The following is a 25,544-nucleotide window of genomic DNA, read 5'->3' on the forward strand; positions in this document are numbered from 1 at the left end:
ACCTAATGAAACTTAAAAGCTTTTGCACAGCAAAGGAAACCATAAACAAGATGAAAAAATAACTCTCAGAATGGGAGAAAATATTTGCAAATGAAGCAAAAGACAAAGGATTAATCTCCAAAATTTACAGGCAGCTCATGCAGCTCAATATCAAAAAAACATACAACCCAATCCAAAAATGGGCAGAAGACATAAATAGACATTTCTGCAAAGAAGATATACAGATTGCCAACAAACACATGAAAGGATGCTCAACATCACTAATCATGAGAGAAATGCAAATCAAAACTACAATGAGGTATCACCTCACACCAGTCACAATGGCCATCATCAAAAAACCTATAAACAATATATGCTGGAGAGGGTGTGGAGAAAAGGGATCCCTCCTGCACTGTTGGTGGGAATGTAAATTGATGCAGCCACTATGGAGAACAGTATGTAGTTTCCTTACAAAACTAAAAAGAGAACTACCATACAATCCAGCAATCTCACTACTGGATTTATACCCTGAGAAAACCATAATTCATAAGAGTCATGTACCACAATGTTCATTGCAGCTCTATTTACAATAGCCAGTACGTGGAAGCAACCTAAGTGTCCATCAACAAATGAACGGATAAAGAAGATGTGGCACACACATACAGTGGAATATTACTCAGCCAAAAAAAGAAATGAAATTGAGTTATTTGTAGTGAGGTGGATGGACCTAGAGTCTGTCATATAGAGTGAAGTAAGTCAGAAAGAGAAACACAAATACTGTATGCTAACACATATATATGGAAAACAAACCAAAAAAATGTTTCTGAAGAACCTAGGGGCAGGACAGGAATAAAGACGGAGACGTAGAGAATGGACTTGAGGACATGGGGAGGGGGAAGGGTAAGCTGGAACGAAGTGAGAGAGTGGCATGGACATATATACACTACCATATGTAAAATAGATAGCTAGTGGGAAGCAGCCGCATAGCACAGGGAGATCAGCTCGGTGCTTTGTGACTACCTAGAGGGGTGGGATAGGGAGGGTGGGAGGGAGACGCAAGAGGGAGGAGATATGGGGATATATGTATATGTATAGCTGATTCATTTTGTTATAAAGCAGAAACTAACACACCATTGCATTGTAAAGCAATTATACTCCAATAAAGATGTTAGAAAAAAATTTAAAAATGAAAAAGTAAAACTAAAATTCGATGAAGAAAAAGACAAGTACCTAGCAAAAAAAATAGCACATAGGGTATTATGGATGACAATAAATATGTGGAAAAAACAACAGGAAACAAATAGTTGCTTAGGGATTTCTCCATATTGTGATAAAGCTATCCTTAATATGCAAAGATGGTAAGTAACTGTGATATTGTGATGTAAAAAAATATATGTATTCGGTCTTCAAAAAAATGTGGGGAAAGGGAAGGAAGGTAAGAGAAAAATTGCAAAAGACTAATTTTGCCTACATCACTATTTTGTCTAAAATTGGCCCCGTAGAACATAAAATATGTGTAAAGACTGTGCCAAAGTAAATGGCTCATATAGTGAGCATTTCTAAGAGAGTATTATGGCTCACTCTATCAATTTTATTGTTAAAGTGTCTGCTTCCAGTACTTCTCAGAGACAAATCTTGAGCAAGCAGTGTGATCAGAAGGGCATTTTGATCTATAAGATCTTATCACTCTATAGATCTGTAAGATCTATAATTACACCCCTGAGGTTTTAGCCATTTCACACTTTTCACGTTGAGCCTGTTAGGAGTCAGACTGATTCAAGGAGGTGTGTAATCTCTCTTCTGAGTGTTTCTACATGAGACTATTTTTCTTAAAATAGTGTAAGCTGTAACTCTAAATGAAAACACTGAAATAGATTTCACTACTTTTGAACATTAAATACTCGAGGTAGAGCTGAAGTATGGAAAAAATAATTCCTCTGTTGTTCCCTTGCCACCTAAGGAGGCTTTTCTTTTGCTGATTTTGAGTTTTGAATTTACAAGTCTTAATTATGTTTAAGACAGATGTCTCTTATGCACAACCTGATCTGATCTAGAAAGTTCTAAACCTAGGAGGACAGTTCCAGCTCAACATGGTACCTCAAATATTCCATTAAATACAGAATGGTAGCCAACACCCTCAGCTGCTTGGGTGCAGTGTTTGGTCTCTCACAGAGCCCCTCCGTACAGCCACAATTTATAGGAAGCTGGTGAGCTTACCCTCTAAGTTGGACCCATTAGGGGAGCCCTGGTAGCCACGGAGCGTCCCGCAGGAGATTCATCATTCCCTGCAGAGTCAAAGGGAAGGCCAAGGGTGATGAGAATTCTCAGACCATTTTACTTCCCATATAACTCACTGCCCCATGCTTCCTTCCCATGGCAGCTCTCTGGGCTCTTTCCCTAAACCCAAGTGTGGCACTGCCAGGGCTGATTCTCAGGAGTGACGTGGTCTTCAGAGATGATGAATTTTTAGGACCCTTCTGCCCAATTTTGATCTACTCATAAGCTTAGGATGCAGCACTAGATTCTGCTGGGGAAGAAAATTAATAGAGTTTAAGATTAGAAGGTCTAGATCAGAATTCCTGTCCTGTCTCTTCCAAATCCAGGTTTAATTCACTTAATCTTTTTGAACTTCTATTTCATTAATAATGGAGATACTCAGGATTGTTCCAAATACTTTATCCAAGAGAATACAACTAAGTATTCTGTAAACACAACACATCATAAGACCACAAGTGATTTACTCCTCAGATCTGTTTAGAATGAGGCAAGGTGGAAAGAAAGAAAAATAAGGAAGGAAAAAATATCTTGCACTACTATTGTTTGCACTCTGATAAATGCACCTGGGAGTGTTAAAGGTGAAAGCTACTGGATGCTTTGTAGACAAACCTCCCAAATGTCTGTGGAAAGCTCAGTAAAATGCCACATTTTAAAAACATTCTATAACCATTAATACCAAGAACAGAACACACTATTTTTCTCTCTTTAACTTTCTGTGAACTGAAAGGCTATGTACAGTATTTCAAAATTATATTGGGCATGATCAAAATAAGATCTTGTTTTTCTCACTCTGAAGAAGGAAAATAAGGATGAGAATGAGGTGATATTGGCAGAAAATTGATTTATTTTCGTTCCAAATACAACCAGTTTAGGAAAGCACAATGTTTCCTTACTGTCTCTTTCTAGACGATTTCTCTCGGTCTTTGAAAGTCACTACAGAATCTGTTTCCTGGTCATTTGCTCAGTGACTCCGTTCCCTGAGGGAGGGGCAGTGAGCAGGGTCTCACCTCCTCGCCTGGATGCAGCTCACGGAGCTCTCAGGGGGGAGGGCGAGCTCCCTGCCATCTTCCACGGTCCCGAGCCCTCGTCCTTCTCCAGCCCGAGGTCAGAGAGGTGAGCGGTCCCTCCTTCCTCAAGGGCACAGCCCTGCCTTCCCCTCCTCAGGAGTGTCTCCTGGGATGAGCCCTGGGTGTGGGGCCCTGAGAGGCTGCCCCCGGCAGCTCCCTGCAGTACTAAGGGCTCCTCCCAGCGTTTGCCAGCAGCTTCCGTGCTGGTGCTTGTTAGGGCCGCTGGGCTGGGAGGACGTGACCCACAGAAATGTGTCATTTAGTGCAGGGGTCCCCAACCTGGGGTTTCTGTTAGGAAACGGGCAGCACAGCAGGCGGTGAGCCGAGGGCGATTGAGCGAAGCTTCATCTGCCACTCCCCATCACTTGCATTACCGCCTGAACCATCGCTCGCATTACTGCCTGAACCTTCACACGCACGCATGCACACACACGCGCGCGCGCACACACACACAACGCGCGCGTGCACACACACCCCCTTGTCCGTGGAAAAATTGTCTTTCACGAAACCAGTTCCTGCTGCCAAAGAGGTTGGGGACCGCTGAGTTAGTGAATCCACAAAGTAGCATCACTCAGCCCAGGTTGTGGAATCACATCCAGATGGCCCTCAGGAAACGTCTGATAGAAAATGGTTAAGTGTAGGTCCCCAGAAATGCGCCTGGAGGGAGCAGATACTGGAGCAAGGAAGGACTTAGGGGACTTGCAGAGCCAATGACAGAGGGACGCTGGATAAAACAAGGCCTGGATGGATCAACAGGGAGACGTTAGATGAATTAATTGAAGGAACATGGGGTCACTGCTGGTTCCTAACACATCTTGGCCACATACTTCTTGTGCGGAGTGAAGAATGCTTTAGAAACCAGCATGTTTCTATATTTACAATACTTCTGTCATTTCCTGAACAAGTATTGGCCTGGGAGCACGTCAGCACCCTTTATTTTTGTGGGGTGTCCAGGCATGCAGTGTTCCATTTCCAGCAGCATCTGGAGAGACTGACACCACCCTCAGCAGAGGGAGCAGAGCTGTGTTTGAGGGGAAGCATCTCCAGTTATACAAGGTCAATTGGTTCTCTGTAAAAAGTGACAGTGTCCACGTGCAGTCCTAAGGGCCCTTTTATCCATCACACGTGACAGGTTGGCAGAGTAAAGACCCTTTTCTTCCAGCAGTGACTGGAATCTATTCACATTTTTGTTTTAATTTTTAAAAATATTGAACAAGGCAGGAAAATTGCAGAACACTAAAATACACCCATCAGTGCGTTTTGAAATGAGTTTATTTTACAAAACTGACTTCAAAAATTATTTTTTAAATGAAGGAAATTTTCATTAATGTGATGGTTGCCATTAAGGCCCAGACTAATTTGTGATACAGGGAGAAACACCGAGAGTTTCCTGCATATCCAACTCTCTGTGGTGATAGCGAACTCCACCCGTCCCAGCCATAGGTGCAGACTTCCCAGAAACTATAGCAAGTAAATGGTGGAGGCCATGTGCGAATTCACTTAATCTGAGCCTGGAGTCTGCATTCTGATCTGCCTTGCTGCCCTGCCTTCTATCTCCTCTGTATTTACTAGCTACTAAAATGATATTTTGCCCTGATTTGACATTCTTACCAATCAAGTTACTCTAGGGTTAAACAGCAGAGGTAGGGCCATATTCTCAGAAAACCACCACTAGAATACATCATATGTTAATAGTGTCCTGATGGTTTTCACTAAACTTTGTCCACTAGCACATTAGCTCAGAGTAACAGTCACATTTTCTGGGCCTCCATCCAAGGAGCCTAGACATCGAGGAGATGGACAGCCCAGCACTGACTTTCTATGGAGCTCTGGCAGAGAGCGCCTTGTTCTACAATGAGATCCAACAGGACCTCTGACAACTGGAAACCCCAGGTAATGCCCAAGCAGATATCACAAAGGTATTTAGAAAGAGATGAAGCATTAATATGCTTTCCTAAATATAGATATTACCTAGAGCATACCATGCTGGTTTACATTCCACCAATGGAATTACTTCGGGGCAAAAGCTTTCTTAAAATAATTTGAGTCATAGTTTAAATGGAGAATTTAGCTCAGACAGAGAATAATCTCTGAAGACTTGACTCTAACAACAACAGCTACGCATACTGAAATAGCTATAGAGAAACTTAGTATGTGTGTATCAGAGATTTAACTATGGGAAATCAATTCCTTTCATTTCAGAGGTGCTCTGGTGTCTCTAACAGGCAGGTTTGTCAAAAGAGCCTGGATATCACTATGAGCTTCCTTAAGTATTAGTAAGTATATTTATTTAATTTAAGGATCACATGACTATTGGCAATGTAATTCACTGATCATTTTGCTATTATTATGGGATGTAAGAATGGAAAAAAGACCGCCATAGTGATGTTGCATTGAGTTTAGAGGATATTTGGGGGCACTTCCTTATAATAAATATAAGCCTTTTCCTGTATCTGAATTTTCCCTTTGTAGGAATTTTAGTAACACAACTATTACTGGAGGTATCATGAGAGCTCCTTGAGGTTCCCTTCCTACTGCTCAAGCAATTTATTTTTCTCACTATTTTTAAAAAAAAGGATATTGAATTTGAAGTGCTGAAAGGAAGATAAGCTGTGCAGTTCGAATGATTAATGAGGATATTAAAGAACAGAAAATGGAAGACAGAAATTCAAATCCAAATAAAAATTTTATTTGCTCAATGGAGACCAAATGAGGTTCTTCTAAACTTCTCTTTCTGTTTTATAGACACAGCACTGGGGCTTTGTTCTGCTATTTTCACTGCTGATTTTTCTCCTTTCAAGCTCACAGCTACTTCTGGACAATTGCCCTGACCCTTCAATTTTTTTCAAAATTTATCTCTTCCACTGTATTCAAAGGATTCCCCCACAGGCATTATATCTCTGTGTTAATGAGTTCAGAAGATCTGCTAAAGAGGCCGCAGCCCACTCTGCAAGCTTCTTTCAGATTTCCCTCCTTCAGGATATTGTAACACAACTTTTTTGCTAACTTTGTATTCTCCTGCAATATTAGCATGAGGAAAAGGTCTTAATGTGTGATATTTAAAAAGAAAAAGGTAAATATATTTACTAATGAACTTAAGATGCATTAGGGAATTTAGGATCATTTATTAAGTTGAACTATTTAAAACTGTCATTGTGCAAGTCAAGTTGTTTGGATGTTGGTGATTTCATATGGTTCAACCTACAGACAGCCCTGGGCCCCGCTTCCTCCCTTTACTTTTGCAATCAAGGAAAAGGAGTGACTTACTTGTGATCACATGACTTACTGGGAATCAACTTGGGAACAAGGTCCAGCTGTGCCTTAGCCAGTGGCTCATCCACCACATTACAAGATGGTCAGAGACAAGGACAACTATCAGGAATGATTGAACAAGGAGAAGAAGATGGTTATTCATTCTTCCATTAGCACCACACTGAATACGGAATATTAGGGCTTATACCCCTAGTAAGTATCACAAACTTACAATAACATATAACCTGCGGGAGATGTATGTTACCTACTTATGATAAAAACTGAATGACTGGATCATGTTCCGTCCATTCTGCTCTAGCAGGCTACCCTATCCTCTTACCCCTCCCTCTTTTTCCCACTTTGCTTGAAACCCCACGAAAGTCTCTTCTTCAGCTGAAATTCAGTGATGTCTCGCCAACTACCCCCTACTCTCTCCCTTGCTCTTGAAGACCAGTCACTCGTTATTTCAGAGAGTGGTCCATGTTCATCAGTGCTGAGTTTACCAACTGGCCTCCATACTGTCAGGAATGGTGCAGGATGTCTGAAGGAGCCAAGATTTTGTCCTATTTACAAATTAGCAAACTACCCTACAACTGTTTATGGATGCTGCTAGAAGACATGAGATTCCTAGTCAGAGACAAAGAACTTTCTTACTCCTGGAAAAAAACAGTAGCCGGAGCTTTCTGTTGATTTGTGTAAGTTTCCTGTGGGCTCCATCATTCCCATGGGGACGTGCAAAGGGTCCAGGATGGATGCCGGGGCACTGTGTGGGCTGCATTACAGGAAAGGAACAAGCACTGAACTTCAGGGATTCACTGCTCTTATAGGGAACAGAAAAAGGCCTGCTCTTTTTCTTGGGGGAGGCAGGACCTCATCTCTCACGATTGTTGCTGAAAGCACAGCTGGCCTCACTGAAGGGCAGCCAGGGTCTTGCATTCTTGGCCTACCCAGCAAGCACATGTAGGTTTGTTCAGGGTCCATGATAGATTGCCTCTCCTTACAAATCTTGAAGGTATGTCAGTGCGTAAGGGAACCAAATAGAACCACTATTTAGTATTTTTTTTAAATTCTTGCAAAACCTAGAATTGTTTTTTGAGGTAACATTGGTTTATAACATTACATGTTTCATATAATGTGTACAACATTATAATTTGGTTTCTGTATACACTACAGTGTGCTCACCCCAAAAGTCTAGTTTCCGTCCATCACCATGCAGTTGGCCCCCTTTCCCCAGTCACCCTCCCCCACCCCACATCCCCTCTGGCAACCACCAATCTGTTCTCTGTATCTATGTGTTTGCTTTCATTTTGTTTTTTTTAATTCATTTATTTTTTTTATATTCCACATTAGTAAAATCACATGATATTTATCTTTCTCTGTCTCACTATTTTATTTAGCATATTACCCTCAAGGTCCATTCTTGTAGTCACAAATGGCAATACTTTATCTTTTTTAGTGACTGAGTGGTAGGTATTCCATTGTGTGTGTGTGTATACATGTATATATCATCATCTATATCCATTCATCTGTTGATGGACACTTAGGTAGTTTCTATATCTTGACTATTGTAAATAATGTTGCAATGAACATAGAAGCACATACGTATTTCTGAATTAGCAAAACCTAGAACTTAATTGAAAATCAACTAACAAACAATAGAAATGATCCGTGATGGGTTAAAATGACATTCATTTAATAATTTTAGGCCACAGACCCTTACCCAGAGAGAAAAAATGCTATTAATGATTTCTTGTATATCCTTCCAGAAATATCCCACTCATGTATATGTGTATTCATTTGGGAATTTCAAAGAGGAACATAATATATATATTGTTGTGTACCTCACTTTTTTAAAAGATTATATCTTAAAGTTTCTTAAATAAATAAATATGTATGTATATACTTATTCTTTTCACAGAAAAGTATTCCATATTATATTGTTTCATGGAAGCATCATGATTTATTTACCTCTTCATCTACTGACAGAGAACTAGATCATGATTGTATAAATAATGTGATCAATTTTCTCTCAAGCACTTTCTGTGTGATTAATTCCTAGAAATATAATTGCTACTTGCTGTAGACTGTATATTGAAGGGACTTAAAGCACTACTCCCTTTGGATTGTCATCTCCAGAGCTCTGAAGAGTGGGTGCTTTTAGAGATTTTAATTTTATAGAAATCATCCTTCAAGGGCTTGTGCCACTGCTTCCCACAGCCTAAGGAAGAATTCCCAATCCTGTATCATTTGAGTTTTACCTACACCATTTCATCTCCAGCATGAATCACTTGTACTGTGGTGAAGTGGTTTGAGTGTGGGCCCTGCAGCCAGACCACCTTGGTTTAAGTCCTTGTGACATAATTAGTAGCTCTATTCTTTGAGGATAGTGAACACTTCATGCCTGTTTCCTTGTCTGAGAACTGGGCATAAAAGTGTTATCGTGAGGATGTGCTGAATAAATATGTGTATAAAGCATATGACATACGATCTGGCACACGCTGTGTAAATGTCAACCCTTAATATTTATTTAACATTTTCTTTATAATTATTATTTTTTTCCTAAACTTAGCCTTATTCTAAGCAATACCTATGGTATGATAGATCTAATGTACTACAGTTGATCCTTGAACAACACAGGGATTAGGGGCACCGACTGCCTGGCAGCTGAAAATTCATGTATAACTTTATTGTCGGCCCTCAGTATTTGTGGTTCTGCATCCTTGGATTCAGCCAACCTGGGATCGTGCAGTACTGTAATATGTATTTATTGAAAAAAATCCATGTATAATTGGACCCCAGCAGTTCCAACATGTGTTGTTCAAGGGTCAACTGTATTCACATTTTACACTTAGAGATAGTAAATGCATAACTATAAAATCAAAAGAAAAAAGGGTTTATACTATGTCACAATTTGGAAAGTACTGTCCTCAGCAAGAGCATTATTAGCAAATGTCTTGAGCTGTTCAAATCAGATGGATTTAGAAGTAACACACTGGGACTTCCCTGGTGGCACAGTGGTTGGGAATCCGCCTGCCAATGCAGGGGACATGGTTTCAAGCCCTGGTCTGGGAAGATCCCACATGCCGCAGAGCAACTAAGCCTGTGCGCCACAACTACTGAGCCTGCGCTCTAGAGCCCGCAAGCCGCAACTACTGAGCCCGCCCGCCGCATACTACTGAAGCCCGCGCACCTAGAGCCCGTGCTCCGCAAGAAGAGAAGCCACCACAATGAGAAGCCCATGCACCACAATGAAGAGTAGCCCCTGCTCGCCACAACTAGAGAAAGTCCATGGGCAGCAACGAAGACCCAACACAGCCAAAAATAAATAAATAAATAAATTTAACAACAACAAAAAAGAAGTAACACACTGATGTTACAATATTCATTTCTTTAAATATAAGTAAAGTTATAAGAACATTTTTCATATGGTCATAAACCATTTTTTTTGGAAATGGCCTTATTATATTTTTACCTGTTTTTATATGAACTTTTGGTTCTCATCCATTGGTTTGTAAGAGGGCTTAATAAATATAAAAGATTAGCTCTTTGTCATATACACTAAAAATTTTTCCTTATTCACATTTGAAGTCCTCAAATAGCAGCGTTTTTTTTTCATTCATCTGCTTTCAACTAATCTAATTTATCAATTTTCTCTTCCGTGGCATCTGGGTTTGGGTCTTGCTCAGAAATACATTTCTTCTCTGATGGCTGTGGCTAAAACTTCCAAAACAATGTTGAATAATAGTGGTGAGAGTGGGCAACCTTGTCTTCTTCCTGATCTTAGTGGAAATGGTTTCAGTTTTTCACCATTGAGGACGATGTTGGCTGTGGGTTTGTCATATATGGCCTTTATTATGTTGAGGTAAGTTCCCTCTATGCCTACTTTGTGGAGGGTTTTTATCATAAATGGGTGTTGAATTTTGTCGAAAGCTTTTTCTGCATCTATTGAGATGATCATATGGTTTTTATTCTTCAATTTGTTAATATGGTGTATCACATTGACTGATTTGTGTATACTGAAGAATCCTTGCATTTCTGGGATAAACCCCACTTGATCATGGTGTATGATCCTTTTAATGTGCTGTTGGATTCTGTGTGCTAGTATTTTGTTGAGGATATTTGCATCTATGTTCATCAGTGATACTGGCCTGTAGAGAAGAAAAAGAAATTAAAGGAAACCAAATCAGAAAAGAAAAAGTAAAGCTGTCACTGTTTGCAGATGACATAATACTATACATAGAGAATCCTAAAGATGCTACCAGAAAACAACTAGAGCTAATCAATGAATTTGGAAAAGTAGCAGGAAACAAAATTAAGGCGCAGAAATCTCTTGCATTCCTCTACAATAATGATGAAAAATCTGAAAGAGAAATTAAGGAAACACTCCCATTTACCACTGAAACAAAAAGAATAAAATACCTAGGAATAAACCTACCTAAGGAGGTGAAAGACCTGTATGCAGAAAACTATAAAACACTGATGAAAGAAATTAAAGATGATACAAACAGATGGAGAGATATACCATGTTCTTGGATTGGAAGAATCAACATTGGGAAAATGACTGTACTACCCAAAGCAATCTATAGTTTCAATGCAATCCCTATCAAACTACCAATGGCATTTTTCACAGAACTAGAACAAAACATTTCACAATTTGTATGGAAACACAAAAGACCCCTAAGAGAAAAAGCAATATTGAGAAAGAAGAATGGAGCTGGAGGAATCAGGCTCCCTGACTTCAGACTATACTACAAAGCTACAGTAATCAAGACAGTATGGTACTGGCATGAAAACAGAAATATAGATAAATGGGACAGGACAGAAAGCCCAGAGGTAAACCCATGCACATATGGTCACCTTATTTTTGATAAAGGAGGCAAGAATATACAATGGAGAAAGACAGCCTCTTCAATAAGTGGTGCTGGGACACTGGACAGCTAAATGGAAAAGAATGAAATTAGAACACTCCCTAACACCATACACAAAAATAAACTCAAAATGGATTAAAGACCTAAATGTAAGGCCAGACACTATCAAACTCTTAGAGGAAAACACAGGCAGAACACTCTATGACATAAATCACAGCAAGATCCTTTTTGATGCACCTCCTAGAGAAATGGAAATAAAAACAAAAATAAACAGATGGGACCTAATGAAACTTAAAAGCTTTTGCACAGCAAAGGAAACCATAAACAAGATGAAAAGACAGCCCTCAGAATGGGAGAAAATATTTGCAAATGAAGCAACTGACAAAGGATTAATCTCCAAATTTACAAGCAGCTCATGCAGCTCAATATCAAAAAGACAAACAACCCAATCCAAAAATGGGCAGAAGACCTAAACAGACATTTATCCGAAGAAGATATACAGATTGCCAACAAACACATGAAAGAATGCTCAACATTATTAATCATTAGAGAAATGCAAATCAAAACTACAATGAGATATCACCTCACACCAGTCAGAATGGCCATCATCAAAAAATCTACAAACAATAAATGCTGGAGAGGGTGTGGAGAAAAGGGAACCCTCTTGCACTGTTGGTGGGAATGTAAATTGATACAGCCACTATGGAGGACAGTATGGAGGTTCCTTAAAAAACTAAAAATAGGACTACCATACGACTCAGCAATCCCACTACTGGGCACGTACCCTGAGAAACCCATAATTCAAAAAGAGTCATGTACCACAATGTTCACTGCAGCTCTACTTACAATAGCCAGGACATAGAAGCAACCTAAGTGTCCATCGACAGATGAATGGATCAAGAAGATGTGGCACATATATACAATGGAATGTTACTCAGCCAAAAAAAGAAACGAAATTGAGTTATTTGTAGTGAGGTGGATGGACCTAGAGTCTGTCATACAGAGTGAAGTAAGTCAGAAAGTGAAACACTTTCTGAAATACCGTATGCTAACATATATATATGGACTCTAAAAAGAAAGCAAAAATGGTCATGAAGAACCTAGGGGCAGGACAGGAAGAAAGACGCAGACCTACTAGAGAATGGACTTGAGGACACAGGGAGGGGGAAGGGTAAGCTGGGACAAAGTGAGAGAGTGGTATGTACATATATACACTACCAAATGTAAAACAGATAGCTAGTGGGAAGCAGCCGCATGGCACAGGGAGATCAGCTCGGTGCTTTGTGACCACCTAGAGGGGTGGGATAGGGAGGGTCGGAAGGACGGAGACGCAAGAGGGAAGAGATATGGGGATATATGTATATGTATAGCTGATTCACTTTGTTATAAAACAGAAACACACCATTGTAAAGCAATTATACTCCAATAAAGATGTTAAAAAAAAATACATTTCTTTTCCAGCATTATATACGCAAACATTCTCCCTTGATTTTGTCTCATTCTTTCTCTGAATTTGTTTTATTTTAAATTTTTATGCCATTATAGATCTATTTTAATATAAGGTGTGAAGGATGGATCCAACTCAATTTATGTATTTCTAGATGGCTATTTATCCCAGTACCATTTATTGAATACTCTGGTTTTTGTCACTGAATTAAACTGCCATATTCATTATATGCTAAACCTGTATATGTATTTGAATTTATTAATGGACCTTATTATGTTTCTTCACTGATATCTGTATTAATATGCTAGTATCTAACAGCTAGAGTCAAGCTTTATAATATATTTTCTATACTTGTAGAACTAATTCTTCTTCTTACTATTACTTTTACTAATTGCCTTGACTATTCTTGCATATAATATTTCAAGGTAAAAATGGAATAATCTCATTGTACTTAGGTGTTAATTTAGGGAGAACTAACATCTTTGTAGTATCAAGTCCTGATATCCAAGGTCAGGGATTTTTTAAAATTTTCTATTTTGCCCTGCAATGGTGTTTTGAATATTTTTTCATAGAGATCTTGGAACATTTCCTGTTAATTTTTGTTTCATATATATATATATATATATATATATATATATATATATAATATTGATTTTTTAAATTGCTTTAATAGGGAAGGACTTTACTGAATTCTCTTAATGTTTATTTATTGTTTTTCAGGATACTGTCTTGCATTTTCAACAAGCAAATAATGATAATTTTATTTTATTTCTAAAGTTTATGTTTCTTGTTTTTTGCCCTTCTCTAATTGAATGTGCTTCATAACTTGAGAAAGTAAGAATAGAGACTTAGGAAGGAGGTTTGCAATATTGGAATAAGGGTTTAAAAAGGAAGTTATTGCCACCAAAATAAAGGATACTCCAAGTTCATCCTCTCTGGGATCAAGTTATGAGGAAAAAATCAGAAATAGAAGTCTATGAGTTTAGAGCAATATAGAAGACATGGGGAAATGTGCCCATGGTGTAGTATATTGTGATATTATATGAGACATGAGTTTTAGGACATTTTATCATCTCCAAATAATGAACCGCATCAGGTCCTTAGACGTGTGTTTATTCATTGGAGTGCATCAAACACGATCTCATGTTTCCTTTGACTTTTTTCTCTACGAATTCTTTTTGATTTGCTTTTTCAAGACTAAAAGATTTGGAGAAAATAAGGCAAGATCAACCATTTTCATGACATCAGTTTCATTACATGATGTATATATTTATGTTATGACATTTTGTATATATGAGCAAAACTGGATAGAGGTAATATAGACCAACTGTTTGATAAGAAAAGCTGCCCTAAACAACAAAGACCTACTGCACAGCACAGGGAAACTATACTCAGTATCTTTTAATACCCTATAATGGAAAATAATATGAAAAAGATTATATATATATAACTGAATATATATATATATCTGAATCACTTAGCTGTACACTTGAAACTAACAAAACATTGTAAATTAACTATACTTCCATTTTTAAAAAAGATATTAGAAAAAGAATAGCTGCCCATTTTTTAATAGTATTAAAATGTGAACAATGAAGGGACAGATAATTACAGTAATATTAATACTAATAACAATATAATGCTAAAAAGAGGAAGAAAAACAGCATTGAAAACTCTTACTGTATGCCAAACACTGAGCACAACTATTTAAACAGCTCTTCTTATTTAATCGCCACAAAAATTATGTCTATTTTATAGATGAGGAAATTAGAGTTTGCAGAAGTTGAATTGCCCAAATCCACAGTTTATAACCAGTTTTTATTTTCAAAGCCTGTTTTGTATGACTCTAAAGTCCCAAGTCAGGCATTAATTTAGTCTGAAAACTGTGCTTTTACTTTTCTGTGATATTAAGAAATCATAAATATTGGTCCCCAAACCAATTCATTTTTTAAAATCCATCAATAAAAGCAAGCTGCTAAAAGATTAACTTAAACACCTAGTGAAGATTAAAAAAAAACACAGTCCAATCAAATAAAATGTATTGAGTGCCCACAGGGACATTTTCTACCAATGTACACACAGTGTCTCTATCTGAAAAAGAAAACTATACTTCAGGGAGTCTGCTCTGAGAAATTCAGGCATCTACTGCCTTTCACATAGAATGTTCACTGGTGAAATGTTTTAGATAAAAGCTGATATCCAGAATCTGAGGGCTCTTTGCCTGAAAGCAGTGTACATGGCCAGCTTTTGGCAGTTGGTTTCTTCCTAAGGCCATGTCCTTCCTGAAAAGTCTGTCTACGCCTGGGGCCTTGTGAAAGGTACATAGGTCAAAATGACATTATTAATGGACTCCAGAATTGGCTCTACATTTGCTGGGCCCTGGGCCCTATAAAAGCCAGATAGGTATGAATCTGAAAGATAAACTGAAAGGCCCAGGTACCTAGAGGAGAAAAATTCACAGTTGAAAAGGTTTCTTTCCTCTGGAGAAAAGGGGGGCATTTTTTCAGGTGGTAGCAGGGAGAGAGGTGGTGGGAGATATTTTCAGGCAACTAATATAGTCCAGAAAGGCTCTGAATCACTGCTGTCCAAAGTGAGACTCACGTAGGAGGTCACATGCAACTCCACAGGGCTCATGTGTTTGCTCAGAACAGGAACAAACAACAGTCACACACTTTATAATGTAACCGAGAGCTTCTTAGTTCTTCTATCAACGTTCCCCATTCCTTTCACCATCTAGTTAAACTGAGAAGCCAGTGTCATGCATAGTGATTGTACATTGTACTAGTCAGGGTTCTCCAGAGAAACAGAACCAATCAGATACATGTGTGTGTGTATGTATATATATATATATATATATATAATCAGATAAGTGTGTATATTTACATATATATATGGAGATTTAATAGGAGAAATTGACTCACATGATTACAGAGGCTGAGAAGTCCCACAGTCCACAGTCTGCAAGCTGAAGGCCCAGGAGAGCTAGTGGTGTAGTTCCACTCGGAGTCCAAAAGCCTGAGAACCAGGAGAGCTGATGGTATGTCTTAGCCTGAGAGCAGAAGATCAATGTCCCAACTCAGCAGGCAGGCAGAGAGAGAATTCAACCTTCCCCTATCTTTCTGTTCTATTCAAGCCCTCAGTGGATTATATTATGCCCACCCACATTGGGGAGGGCTCTCTGCTTTGCTGAGCACACTGATTTAAATGCTAATATCATCTGGAAACACCCTCACAAACTTACTCAGAATAATGTTTAATTGGGAAACCCCATGGCCCAGTCAAGTTGATACATAAAATTAACCATCACAGTTACATAAGTAGCTTTTTAAAATGCAAAATAATAGCCAGAAGTGTTTAAATACAATTAAACTCCAATTTCATTTACTTATCTATTATTGTCAGTAGATTATCATAAAGAGTGCTCAGGGGACATACTGATGTCACATCCTATATGTTTAAAACAAAATTTGATCAACTTACCTTAAAACTATTTCACATAGGAGTGTCTAAAAATAAATTATTGACAAAAAGCATTAAAAAAATTTCTACAGAGTCACCACTTCTTAAGGCAGGGAGGGCGACAGTTCAAAAGACAACATTCTTATTTATAAGAGTAATACATAGTTAAGATTCATCTCATCTTAATGCTATTGAATATCTATTTTGTCTTAAATAGAGCTGTCAAGGAGCATTTTGACTACAAAATGTCTGAGCCTTGTAAAAAACTTCCAGGGCTAATCTAAAGAAAATTGTCAAGAATACAAGGGGCAGGTCCATTTTGCCCCTGGGACTAAAGTGAGGTGACAGCAAGGCTGGGCGATGCTTAAGGAGCTTGCCTGATGGAGGTAGGTTAAGCCTTTCATGCTTCCTACTTCTATTTACTACAGAAAAGAGAGGAATGAGTTTCAAACAAATGGGTGGAGGAAACTGTAAGGAAGCTCATGAAACAGGTCTAGTTTATTCCTTTTCTTTTATCTGGGAGAAGTAGATCCAGAGTTGCTTGTCATAGACCCTCCCTGGGGGAGGCAGCACAGTTCACAATTCCCTAAGTGCTACCTTCCTGCCCTGTGGTTATCTGAGAAAAGCAGAATATCTAATCCAAGCTGGCCAACTCCCATCCTCTCTACTAGAATTTGACCCTTGAATGCAGAAAAGCAGCAGCTCAGTGAGTTAAATGCCAGTGAACTTTCTCCAGGCGCAGATGCCCAAGCCACTTGCTTCCCATCTTCCTAAACTCGGTGTTCACAGCGTTCTCTGAATGGCAAGATATTTTAATGTCCTTTAAAAAAGAAACATTGACAACCTTAACTTCTGTTACTTATATCAAAAGAACCTGAATTACTATCCTCCCTAAGTGAGTAATCTGTTATCTTTCTTTTTTTAACTTTTTGTTCTACTTCTGTGAAAAATGCCATTGGTAATTTGATAGGGATTGCATTGAATCTGTAGATTGCCTTGGGTAGTATGGTCATTTTAACAGTATTGTTTCTTCCAATCCACGAACAAGGTTTATCTTTCCATCTGTTTGGGTTGTCTTCAATTTCTTTCATCAGTTTTTGGAGTACAGGACTCTTGCCTCCTTAGTTAGGTTTATTCCTAGGTATTTTATTCTTTTTGATGTGATGATAAATGGGATTGTTTCCTTATTTTCTGTCTTTTAAAGCTGTGTCTTGCAGGACCCTGCCATATTCCATTCCATTTATATCAGAGACACCTTTTTCAGAAAGCAGATCTTGATCATTTGCTGTCTAGAGTTATACCACTTCAGTGACCACACATTAGATAAAAAATTAAAGTTATATTTTTGATGAACATGATTTGAGATTGCTATATTTCTTTTATTACATATTTAAACTTCTACCTCCTGCTATCCCTATCCCACCCCCATGAACATACGTGACAATTCGGTTTACTTAGTTTTTGTTAACTTTGCAAAGCAAGTGATTAGGAACCAGGACTGGAGAAATAAATAAACACGTCCCTTGCCTCAATGGAGCTTAGAGTTTAAATAAGAGAATTTACATGATCCATATAAGAGATGGATGAGTATGGTAAAAGAGAAATAAATGTGAGAAGTAAAAATAAAATACTAAAGTTCAGGAAAAGAAAAGAGTGTGTTAAGACAGTTATCTGGAAGAGTGGGGCCATCAAAGTTGGGTAGAATTGTAACAGACAGAGATGGAGGGACATTTCACAGAAAATCCCACAGGGAGAGGCATGAGGGCAGTAGCCACCTGGTTTGTACAAATCTCTGATGATTTTACTTTTAGATGTCCTTCTGTCTCTCTCCCCCAACAGGTAAGTGATTCTCCTACAAGGTGCTCCCTAGGGGTTTTTTATCAAGTCTTGGCCAGAATTTATGCCAATGGCCCTCATGATCTGCTGCTGGTAGCAAACTGTTCCCCCTTCTCTCTTATATTTCCATGACCTCACCCTTTTACATCGTCTATTTTTTCCCTCTTGTACCTGGAGTTAGTGCTCCAACACACATGCAACACACTCTGTTGGCTAAGTGTCCTGTATCCCCTCACTTCTGTTTTGGGTTGAGATGCATTTGAATGCAATAACTTTTTCTACATTTATCTCAACATACCTTTATTACAGAACTATAATGAGCTTGAGGCTTGGGGAATATCAGTTCCAGAATGCACATGGAAAAATGGCTGCAGTTCACGCTAAGCGCAATCATAGGTGTGTTTGTTCTCAAGGTACAGAAGTCCTACAGAGGAGGGACCCCCTTGGCTCCCTGTGGTGAGTCAACCTCTGAGTCTTTATGGCCTCATAATGCTTTAGTAGTGCTCTGTGAGGGCATATTAAGTGGTCAACCACCAAGTCTGGAAGTAGGGCCTGGAGCTGGTAATATTGGCTGTTGACACCCAAGCCAGGCCTTGAAGATGCAATGGCTGGGGGGAGCTTCTGAGAACCTCCCCTTTCTGCAGCTTCTTCCTGGGATGTGAGATTTGGAGCTCTTTGAGCTGTGTCTGAGTCAACAACTCATTATCCACAAAAGCAAGGTCACTCAGAAACCCCAGCAGGTAGAAATGAACAGGAACTCTGTTAGAGTAATTTAGCATCCTTGACTTGAAATAACCTTCTCTATTTAAATGATCAAATAAATCATGACATCTCTCTCAGATGAACTTCTCTCTCCCCCAAAACACCAAATTGGCTTTATTTTTAGTTGAATATCTACTACATTCCCTTATATTTAACTACAGTTTTTTCTCACCGCAATTTGACTTCCCCTTTTTACTACAAATATATGGGCCATATGAGCTACCTAGTCACATGAAGTAAACTTATTAGCTCTTTCAGATCTGCATTCAATATATCTCTTACCATTATTTTAAATTATGGGATATTTAAACCAACCCCAAAATAGTGCTAGCATGTTAACACTTTGGATCTTCTAAAATTCACAAAACATTGCAGATATAGCTAAAAACTGATTCCCCATCTCTTCTGTTTTCAATTTTTTGTGTGTCATTTTGGTAATCTAAATCTTTGTAACTACTTTTATAGCTTTCCCAGACACTGAAACTTTCTGTGTCTCTTTCAATATAGTAACTCGGTTCATTCTAGTAATAATCTTCACTTTCTATTATTTTCTCTTTTTTAATTGAAGTATAATATAATTGATCTACAATGTTGTGTTAGTTTCTGGTGTACAGCAAAGTGATTCAGTTATATATATACATATATATATATATATATATTCTTTTTCATATTCTTTTCCATCATGGTTTACTACAGGATATTGAATATACTTCCCTGTGCTATACAGTAGGACCTTCTATTATTTTCTTGTTTGCAAGTCATTTACAAAATAAGTTGCAAATGATTTACTAATAATATTTACTTTTGTTCCAAGAACCTACTAGTTTATATTTCTTCAAGTCTAAAAAACAATAAAAGAACATTTTAAATGTAACACTTTTTAAAATTAAAACATATATATTTAAAGTAATTTCTTTATTTTCCTCAAATATATTTTTCTAACCTGTTCTTAGAAAAGAAAACTTTTTCTTACATGTAGAAACTACATAAGAGAATCCACTTAAATTTTACAAGGTCAATGTATTCAGAATAATAACTCCCATCTTGAATTCGTAAGAGCTATAATAACCTTTTAAATTAGAGTTCTGATGAGTTTTTAATGAAAACAACAAAGCCCTAATTACTGCAGAAAGTACAGATTAAGGATTAAATAATGGTTCTCTAAAGTCTTCAGCAGCTGGCTGTTATTTATTGATTTCTTATGCCCTGTGTTCCAGGCTGATGCCGACCAGGAGGACACAGGCTTCTGGCTGCTGCCCCATCACAGGAGCAGGAAGGTTCCTTAGGTCAACTGCAGTGAGAGTCATCTGCTTGGGCTGACAGATGGACAGAAGGAAACTACTTCCTAAAGTGGGCATAATAATTCTTATTATTCCAGGCAGCTAAATGGGGAATTATAGGAACAGAATTAGTTTAGATGTCCTTGGTAGCCTAGATCTGTTTCATTGTACAAGAAAGAGGAACAGGGAGGAAAAGAAAAATAATCTATTTGAAGAAGGAAAACATAAAATAAAGAGAGGAAAGGGCAGGATGAGAGAAAGAGAAAGAAAGAAAAGAGCATGTGATGCGATGGTGTCGCCTCTCAGCACCCAGCCTTTATGGTTAAAACCGCTACCCCTGCCCGTATGCATAGGGCTACAATGTTCCTAGATGGCTTCCCAATAGCCACATGTGCTTAAACCAAGGTGAGGTCAGACCGGAGCTGGCCAGTCTTACTACCCCTTCCTTTGAAGTTTGCTTTCCACAAAGGCTGAGTATGCAGAGTGTTCTTCTAAGATATTTCTAAACCAGAGGAGAGCAAGAAAAGATGCCTTTCTGGTAGTGGAAGCTGGAAGATGTAAAACTCAGAGCTTGCAAGAGGCAAGACTCCTACCACAGGGCAGAGACTGAACTTCAGGAGGGAGGGACTGAAAGATTGTGTGGAGAACCTTGCTTCCTGCTGCCCCTGAAGCTCAGCTGGGTCTTCCCATTCCCACTGTACAGCAGAATTTCCCATTTGCCTGTACTAATTTGAGTTGGTTTAACTTTGGAAATCATAAATGCCACAGCATGAAAGTAGAAATGAAAGAGAAAAAAAATAGACAAGAGAGGTTAGGAGAAGACATATAATGAAGGAATGGAGTAAAAAAAAAAAAAAATAGGCATGCACTACAGGTTTTCTCCCCTGTTGGCTTTCATGAAGTATGTGATCATTTTGGGGAGACCCCATAGCCAGGAGTTGAGAGCAGCCCCCAGCTAACAGCCAGGAAGAAGCTGGGGCCCTCAGCCCCACAGCACAAGGAAATAAATTCTACCAGTAGCCTGATTGAATTTGGCAACAGATCCTTCCCTATTCGGTCTTCCAGATGAGAACCCAGACCTGGCTGACACTTTCACTGAAGTCTTGCAAAGGACACAGATAAACCTGACCTACAGAAGCTACTAGCTAGTAAATATACGTTATCAAGCAGCAATAGATAATGCAGATTTGGTACCTGGACATGTTATCTTGCTGTAACAACTACCTAAAAATGTGAGAGTGACCGTGGATGCAGACAGAAGGAGGAGGATGAAAGAATTTTAAGGAGCGTGAGATAACAGCTAAATTGCCTGGAATAGACTGTTAGTAGAAATTTGGGAATTGAGGATGCTGTTGGTGAGGGCTCAAAAGGAAGTGAAGAGAATGTTACTGGAGTCTGAAAGAAGTGGGATTCTTGTTATGTAGTTTCAAGAGCTTGCAGGAACTGTCTCTTGCAGTTATTTGAGAAGTAGAACTTATAAATGATGAACTTGCTTCTATAGCTAAGGAGATTTCCAAGAAAAGATGTAGGTTCCTTCTGGTGTGTTCTTGCTATTTACAATAAAATGTGAGAGGAGAGAGATAAATTAATTGGGAGAAGAACTATTTTAAAAAAGGAGCCAAGTTTTGATGATTTTGAAAATCCTCCAGACGGCATAGCAAAAAAGCCAATTTTTTACAATACTTTATAATTTTTTACAATCCATTTGAGCAATACTCAAATGCTCAGAGTATTCAAAAAGCCTTTCAGGTGTCCTCAGATCCTCTCAGTGACACCAGAGGCCTCTAAAAACCTAAAGTATATTGTCCCTCAGCCTTCAGAGCAGAAACAAGAGGTAAAGAAGGGCTTATCTAAAAAACACATGAGGGCTTTTAAATACAGATGTCAGCCCCAGGGAAGTCCATGGGAGACCCACAAGTTCTTTTTTTTTCTTGTTGGTCAATTTATTTATATTTTTAAATTGAAGTTGATTTACAATGCTGTGTTAATTTCTGCTGTACAGCAAAGTGACTCAGTTATACATATATGTTCCTTTTTATATTCTTTTCCATTATGATTTATCATAGGATATTGCATATGGTTCCCTGTGCTATACAGTAGGACCTTGTTGTTTATCCATTCTATATATACTACTTTGCATCTGCTAATCCCAAACTCCCAATCCATCCCTCCCCCACCTCTCCTACCCCTTGGCAACCACAAGTCTGTTTTCTATTCTGTGACTGTTTCTGTTTCATAGATAAGTTAATCTGTGTCGTATCTTAGATTCCACATATAAGTGATATCATATAGTATTTGTCTTTCTCTTTCTGACTTACTTCACTTAGTATGATAATCTCTAGGTCCATTCATGTAAGTGCAAATGGCATTATTTCATTATTTTTATGGCTGTGCAATATTCCATCATATATATATACCACATCTTCTTTATCCATTCATCTGTTGATAGACATTTAGGTTGTTTCCAGGTCTTGGCTATTGTAAATAGTGCTGATATGAATATAGGGGTGCATGTATCTTTTCGAATTATAGTTTTGTCTGGATATATGCCCAGGAGTGGGATTGCTGGATCATATGGCAACTCTATTTTTAGTTTTTTGATGAACCTCTATACTCTTTTCCATACTGGCTGTACCAATTTACATTCCCATCAACAGTATAGGAGGGCTCCCTTTTCTCCATACCATCTCTGGAATTTGTTATTTGCAGACTTTTTAATGATGGCGACTCTGACCAGTATGAGGTGGTACCTCACTGAAGCTATGATTTGCATTTCTCTAATAATTAATGATGTTGAGAATCTTTTCATGTGCCTATTGGCCATCTGTTATGTCTACTCTGGAGAAATGAGACCCACAAATTCTTGATAAAGTTATATCAGTAAAAATCTTGCCAGCTTGGACTGAAAAAGACATAGTACAAAATAAAAGGAGGTGATCAAAACGCTAAAATTCTACTGGCAGGAAACAGGCTGCTAAAACTTATGGCCCCAGAAGGTTTGTCTAGCACTGCTAGGCTGGATTTCTGAGTCATCTTTTATCCTATTGCTACTTCTGAACATTGGCCTTATTAGACAGGTAGTTCTTTAGATGAACAAACAACAAGCAGAAGCACAATTACCCACGTCTCGCACACATCTGCCGTTTCTCTTAGTGTAAACAGTAGTTCTATAGTGTTTGAATAATGACATGAATGATGCTTAACCGAGGTTACTTACCATGCACTTCATAAGAGTATGTGCCGGAGGTAATGCTGTTGCCTGAAATGTAATAGATAGTAAAGTTTCTTGAGTAATTAAGAAAAAATTACACACTCTTATTTAATAACAGGGTCTTTCTTCTGAACATAGCATTCGTAAGTGGAGATTTCATACATGCTTTACATTAATTGCTTTAATCGCAGTTAGTGTAAAACATTTATTAATAAGTAACAGAGGCCAAACTACAATCCATATGCACAACTGACTTTCAGTGATTGGTAGGTTAGGTCCACAGCCCCTGATCTGAAGTACTTGGTGCCAAATGTGATTCATACTTCAGGGTTTTTCATGTGTTAGAATGGTCACATCATGTATATGCACATATTGATTGCTAGGTGGTAATCATATACATTATGATTTCTGCAAAAACTTATGAGTATTTATATTCAACAGGATAAAAACTTTATAAATATTATCAAGCAAGTTAGGCTTTACTGTTTATTGAGTTCAGGTCCAGCCAGGTTTTTACATCGTGACAGTCCTTGTTTCTTTTAGAATATTTTGTAATTCAGAATTGCAGACAAGGGATGTGTACCTTTAATAATAGTCATCATTAACATGGATGGTGGATAGACCCAGACAGACAAATACTAAAGTCATTTACAAAAATAGGATAAGGAGAGCATCGGGGAAACATATAAAGCTGGAGAATGAGCTTTTAATGTGTTCTTATTATAAAAGTGAAAAAAGTAGGCCTCCTACAAGAGAACTCCATTCTCCTGGGGGAAGGAGATTAATGCAATGAAGCTAAAAGCAGGTGGCTCCGTTGCAACTTAAATCTGTCATAGGAAAGAAGGTGGAGGAGGATGATCTCATTTTGGTCTCTGTAGTGAAAACATAATACCAACTGCAAGACAGAACGGTCACATAAGGCAATTGGATTATCCTATATGTCATTTAAACAGTATTTTTAGATCGAGTGACACGTGTTTGGAGAGGGAAAAATATATATAAGAAACATACAAATATGATATTATAGGTTGAATTGTGTCCCCAAAATATATGCTGAAGTCCTAACTTCAGAACGTGACCTTATTTAGAAATAGGGTCACTGTAAAGCAATTAAAGATGAGGTCATACAGAATACAGTAAACTTTTAATCCTATATGACTGGTGTCTTTTTTTTTTTTGGCCACGGCCACGCGGCATGTGGGATCTCAGTTCCCCGACCAGGGATTGAACCCGTGCCCCCTGCAGTGGAAGTGTGGAGTCTTAACCACTGGACCGCCAGGGAAGTCCTTGACTGGTGTCTTTAAGATAAGAAGAGTAGCAACACAGGCAGAGATACACAGAGGAGAAGACTACACGAAGACAGAGGCAGTGGCTGGAGTGAAGCATCGATAAGCCAAGGAATGCCCACGATTGCTGGCAATCAGCAAAAGCTAGGAGGAGGCAAGGAAAGAGTCCCCCTCTGGAGCCTTCAGAGAGAGCCAACACCTTCATTTTAGACTTCTTGCCTCCAGAACTATGGGAGAATAAATTTCTGTTGTTTTAATCCACCCAAGTTTGTGGTAACTTGTTACAGCAGTCCTAGGAAATAAATACATATGTTGATGAGGCTTATAAAGGTATATTACTTTCACTATTTAAGAATACTAATATTTTCAGTAGTACGAATAAATATCCTAACTCATGTTAACCTCAACCACTTTTATCTAACATTAATGCTCCAGGAAAAGGCAGAATTTATAAGTAATTTATTCTGTAAATTATTTACAGAATGTAGGGGACCAGTAAATATCTGGCTGTCCTTTTGAAAGAAATAGTTAGTATAACATTAGCAATTATCCACTACAGAGATTTACTTCAGTAAAATAAAAATGGTCGTGGTGAGAAAATGTTAACCAAGAAACCTATCTAGATGAGAATCTGATGACAAACCTGGTTCCGTTCACATTTCTAAGGCTATGTTCCTAGAATTCAACTGCAAACCTACTAAATAAATAAATAGAGTGATGCTTCCAAGAAGGGCTTGAACAGAGATGCTGGTGTAGCTTTCCAAGAAATTCTCTCAAATATTTTCAGAAAACTGTGATGATCCAAATGTGAAAGCCTTTG

The 25,544-nt window shown here is 38.3% G+C and overlaps 1 pseudogene across 1 annotated transcript in view; it reads right to left on the minus strand.

Moving 5' to 3' along the window:
• LOC309665133 (receptor expression-enhancing protein 5-like) overlaps positions 1-24,370 on the minus strand; it is a 113,216-nt pseudogene extending 88,846 nt beyond the window's left edge. The window contains exons 1-2 of the transcript XR_014268453.1: positions 23,445-24,370; positions 15,812-15,939 (exon numbers count right to left, since the gene is read on the minus strand). The product of XR_014268453.1 is annotated as a receptor expression-enhancing protein 5-like (transcript). The remainder of the gene's footprint in view (positions 1-15,811; positions 15,940-23,444) is intronic.
• Positions 24,371-25,544: the final 1,174 nt, after the last annotated feature.

Source organism: Balaenoptera physalus (genome assembly GCF_965194825.1).
Source record: "Balaenoptera physalus genome assembly, chromosome: 7".
Taxonomy (NCBI): domain Eukaryota; kingdom Metazoa; phylum Chordata; class Mammalia; order Artiodactyla; family Balaenopteridae; genus Balaenoptera; species Balaenoptera physalus.